The sequence below is a fragment of the Chenopodium quinoa genome, unplaced genomic scaffold, assembly GCF_001683475.1.
Source record: "Chenopodium quinoa cultivar QQ74 unplaced genomic scaffold, ASM168347v1, whole genome shotgun sequence".
NCBI lineage: Eukaryota > Viridiplantae > Streptophyta > Magnoliopsida > Caryophyllales > Amaranthaceae > Chenopodium > Chenopodium quinoa.
Genome location: NW_018745311.1, coordinates 1,300,864 through 1,305,996, shown reverse-complemented (window position 1 = coordinate 1,305,996; position 5,133 = coordinate 1,300,864). Strand labels below are relative to the sequence as shown.

Here is a 5,133-nt window from a genome sequence, read left to right as displayed (position 1 = left end):
AAGATATAGGTTCGATTCCTACATAGGTTGTTTCTAAAAGTAAATAAAAAAATTCAAAAGTAAACCAAAATATCTCAAAAGTAAATCAAAATAGCTCAAGTATATACAGTATAAAAATAGACTATATCAAGCTAAGGATAATTTTTTTACATCCAATGATGAAAAAAACTTAAAGTTACTCAAAATACCTTAAAAGTAAATCCAAATAACAAAAACGTACATCAAAAAAACCAAAAACGTATAACCAAGTGTATGGAATATTTCAAGCATCCCACACTTGAGCCCCACTGTGATCATACCCTTAAGCATGGTGGCGTCCAAAGGAAAAGAAGCTATAGTAAAAGAGTCGCCAACAAGTTTTAGTAACTTGTAAACTGTTCACAGGGTGAGTGAAGGTTACACCCCTTCACGATCCATGAGATCGCTAACTCCATAGTGGTGTGGAATTATGACTGGATATTTGGGGATAAAGGTACAAATCCAACCTAAAAGAGATTGAACCTGCCCTAAAAATAGACCTCTACTTTATTCTTCTCATATTCATGTGTGCTTTCTGACTAACATACAATCAATAGGTTAACCCTAAACATGTTTAATCTATGTTGGTTGAATGTTAATGCACAAGAAAATTTATCATTGGTGATCACTTGAATTATAATCAAATTAACCTAAACAAGATTATTAATTATCTTATTAAGCGTGATTACAAGTACAAATTCCCTTTAAACATGTATGCAAGGGGTGATAAAGCAATAACAATAATAATAAGCAACATAATCATAACAATCATCATCAAAGCATAATAATATTAGCAAGATCCTAGGCATGATACTAATAAGATTAATAACAAATCCTAGCATGTCACTAAACATTAAAGATTAAAGCTTAAACTATAACATGATAGAAGGAAAGAATAGGAATCATCATAGAAACATACATGATATTAGAAATTTTAGTTATTACCCTAAGCATGATACTAGGAAGCAATAAAAGCATCCTAACATGATACTGAGAATCAAAATAACCAAAGCATGATTTCTATATCAAAAAAATAATTAAAGTAATTAAATTACTTACTTGGATGCCTTGTATCTCTTTCTAATAACAAAATACATGCGTTAGTAACTTCAATGAAAATAATAAATCAAACAATTAAATTAAATAATCGAAATAGAGATTTGGGACCAAACCCTCAGAAATGATCAACCTTTCACATCTTGGGCGAACACAAATTCAAACTGCTAGGTGTGTCTAGAACTTGTGAATGTGGAATTTTGTATGAGGGAAGGTTTAGAAAAAGAATAGAGAGAGAATAAGCTTCTAGCTTTATTGAGAGAAAATTAGAGAATTCTGGGTGATTTAAAAACGGAGGCCAAGGACCCTATTTATAGAAACAATAGTCCGAAAATCAAAAGAAAAAGAGATTGAGTTCCATTTGGAATAAAAGACCTCCTGTCGTCAGATGACAGGGACCAACGCCAGGCGACAGGAACTAGCGCCAGGCAACATACTCTGTCGTTTGTCGCTGGAATAGTTTTTTGCGTATTTTGTATTTATCATATCTTTTTATCTAGAAGCCCAAATTAGTCATATAATATGTCGTTGAAAAGATTTTGAAGTCTAATTTCCAACTAAATTAGAACCAGATTAAAATCTTTTTTAGATAAAATGATATAGCCAAAATAGTGAGACGGTGTTAGTTTTGGATAGAGTTTTGTATTTCTTTCATATCTTTTTCGTTATAGTTTGGAATTAATATTATAATATATCATTTATTATAATATATCATTGGAAATATAATTTCAAGATCTATCCAACCATATAAGTTGGATAAAGATTATGACGCACGAAAATAATATCTGATTGTCTTTGAACATCTTTAAATTCGAATAGAATTAGGACTTAAAAAAGGAAAGTTTTTATTCAATTTCAAATTCTATGATCTTATCTTTTCAAAAAGGATAATTAAGATCTGTTAAAAACTTATGGAAGCTTCTAATTAATCCTAATTAGTTTAGGAATGAGATTAAATCTTTGGACCCTCCACATGATCATTGGGTCATAGGTAAAATCCGATTTGAGCCCAAATTAGTATTTTGGCCATAACTTCCTCATTATTCATCGAAATTGGGCTTATAATATATCGTTGAAAAGGTATTTTCAATCCCCATCCAACCACATCATTATTGGACCCTTATCATGGACCAAACTAAACTGGACTGCACATTTTCCATAAATAGAGTATGAAAAGAAATATTTTCAAAAACAAAAAGAAGTATTTTTATCAAAAACAACCGCATCACAAGACTTTTCACATTTCACTTTGTTCGATAATCAATGATGTGAAAGGTATTCATCACTGGATTTGGTTTTTGGGGAGACACATTTGGGTGTCTACACCAAGGACAAAACACTTAAAGTTATTCAAAATACCTTAAAAGTAAATCAAAATAATAATAAAAAAAAGTAAGTCAAATTAGCTCTGATCTATACGAACAATTGATGAGTAATGACTATGGGATCTTTGGAATTGCACAAATTTATTAGTTATTCACTTTCATATCCTATCCTTACAAAACTAATCAAGTTATGAGTATGAAGTATATGGGGCTGAATGTAAAGGTTTTCAAATTAAAAGTAAAGACAACAATAGAAAAAGTAACTAAAAAATCAAACGGTATATCTATAATGAAAAGTAGGGAATAATATGTCAAAAGTAAATCATAATGAATCTAAAGTAAATAAATAATGCTAAAAAATAAATCAACATATCATTGAAGTTAATCAAATTAAGTCTAAAGTGTACGAAACTACGAATAATAAATTACCTTAAAATGATGAAAAACTAAGGAAACTTTGTTATTGCACAAAAACTACGAGTCATAAGTTTGATATGATGTAGAGGTTTTCAAATTAAAAGTAAATAAAACTATATCCAAAATAAACAAAAAAAAAAGAAGAAGAAATTTAATAAAACATTACGACTTCTAATCTTCAGAATACACACATAAACCTACATGGTATTCGAACCCACATTTTTTGTCCACTTGCACAATGCTCTACCTATTGAGCTAGTAGGCTATCATAGAGTAAGAATAATTAGCTAACACAATCGATCATTTTTATTTTCTTTATACTAAAAAATCACAAAAGTAAATAAAAATACTCAAAAGTAAATAATAAAAGCTTAATTACAGAAAATGCATCTCCTTCCGACCATATTTAGGCTTTTCGCTGCACACTCTCTCTCATCAAACCAGTGCTTGTGCTGCTGCTATGCATGTTGTTTCTGCTGCTGCATGTCCAAGGCCTTGATGCCAAAGCCTAGGGGCCTTTTGCAGAGCTGCTGCAGTACTTGCTACTATACTATGCCTATGTTGTTGCTTTGGGCTACTCATGCTTCTGCTGCTCCTCACAAGCTTACAAGGTGCACAGGCTGCACTCTTGCTCACATTAGCTTCCCGTTTCTCTCAACTCTAAGAACTGTCGAGCAACATTTACAACATCTGAGTATAAAAATCACAATAGTATACAATCTAAAATATCCAAATCAATATTGAGCATAATACAAATAACAATAGTATACAATCCAAAAGAATCCAAATCGATGTTGCGCATAAAACATCTGAGTCATTGACTTATATCACACAACAATATGACCAAATTATAATCTAATCTACAATCAACAAAAATAACCAAATAAGTAGTATAAGAGGTCAAGTAAATGGTTTTGAAATAAAAGTAACAAAAATTATACATGAAGTAAATAAAATATGATGACCTCTTTATTAATTTGGCTCATTAATCAGGTTAAGGGACTCATGAAGGGTTTGTCCTTGGTACTACGATAGTCACGGTTGTTGGACATATTAATCATGTTGTCACCCTCAAATTAAAAAATGGGAACAAATGATAAATGATAACACAATTAAGAAAATTATTAGCAAGGAGTTCAATCTAGTTCTGTAAACAAGGAGTTCTTCGGGATAACTGATAACACAATAAAGAAATGCTCAAAATTAATTGTAGATCAGCCTCAACATCTCTAAGGTTAGAGTAAATAATGCAGCCACTTAGCCAAGACAAACTGCATCAAAATTAGAGTGACCAAAATGCAAATGGAAAGAATTTGACATCCTTCCGTCAAACCAACTGTCCTTTTCTAGCCTTACACCTCCTACTAACAAAACTCCACCAACTCATCATCATATTATAGTCTTTCTTTTTACAAGCATTTCATCAAACATGTAATACTCAATCTAAAGCTGTAGTTTAATCCCAAATAAAAATTATACTACAATTTATAGAAATTACTGAATAGTTAGATAATTCAACACTTACCTAAATTAAAAGATACTAAAAAATAAAATCTTAAAATTAGCATGCAAACAATTGCCTAGAAGAAACGGTAGAAGTGTTATTAACATGAACACTACACATGGATTCAAGTGCAAATAATCTCACAATGATTCAATTACAGAATTTTTAACATGAACATTAACACAAAATCATGTATTGAAATTCATGGCAGTCCTAACAAAAATTCAAATTCAAACTTCTCTAAATTCTCACATGAGTTAATCAATATTCTAAAAAAAGTATACTAATCTAGCATAAGTCCATAACATGTCAATTGAATTTTCCTAATCGAAAATCACATAACCTAAAATTGCAAAAACCTTAATTTCGTGTTCAAAATCGCAAAAAACTTGTTTCAAAATCGAGAAAATTCAAAATTAAACCCAAAATTTACATACCTTAATAGATTATCGCGAGAAATTGATGAGCAAAGGCAAAGAAATTGAAAAGCGAAGAAATAGAAGAACGGAGAAAAAAATCGCATCTTTAGAGAACTGGGAGGAAGAGAGAGAAAATCTAATGAAGAGAGAGAAAAAATGAAGCGTGTGCAAGAATTAGAACAGAAGTCATTCAGAGCCTAAAATTACGAAAATGCCATTATTGAGATGGGTGAAACTTCAGCCGTTAGATACAGCGCGATCTACGGTCCAGATGAGTTCCTAGTTCTTATTATAGACTTAGGTTCTCACATGATCTTGATTTTATATATATATATATATATATATATATATATATATATATATATATATATATATATATATATATCCATTACCT

General features: G+C 30.5%; 1 long non-coding RNA gene across 1 annotated transcript; it reads right to left on the bottom strand.

The window, feature by feature from the left end:
• Positions 1-2,952: 2,952 nt before the first annotated feature.
• LOC110712308 lies at positions 2,953-4,907 on the bottom strand. The gene is made up of 2 exons (XR_002509549.1): positions 4,758-4,907; positions 2,953-3,483 (listed from the first exon to the last, which is right to left on the bottom strand). It is a non-coding gene; the product is annotated as an uncharacterized LOC110712308 (long non-coding RNA).
• Between the last annotated feature and the right edge of the window lie 226 nt (positions 4,908-5,133).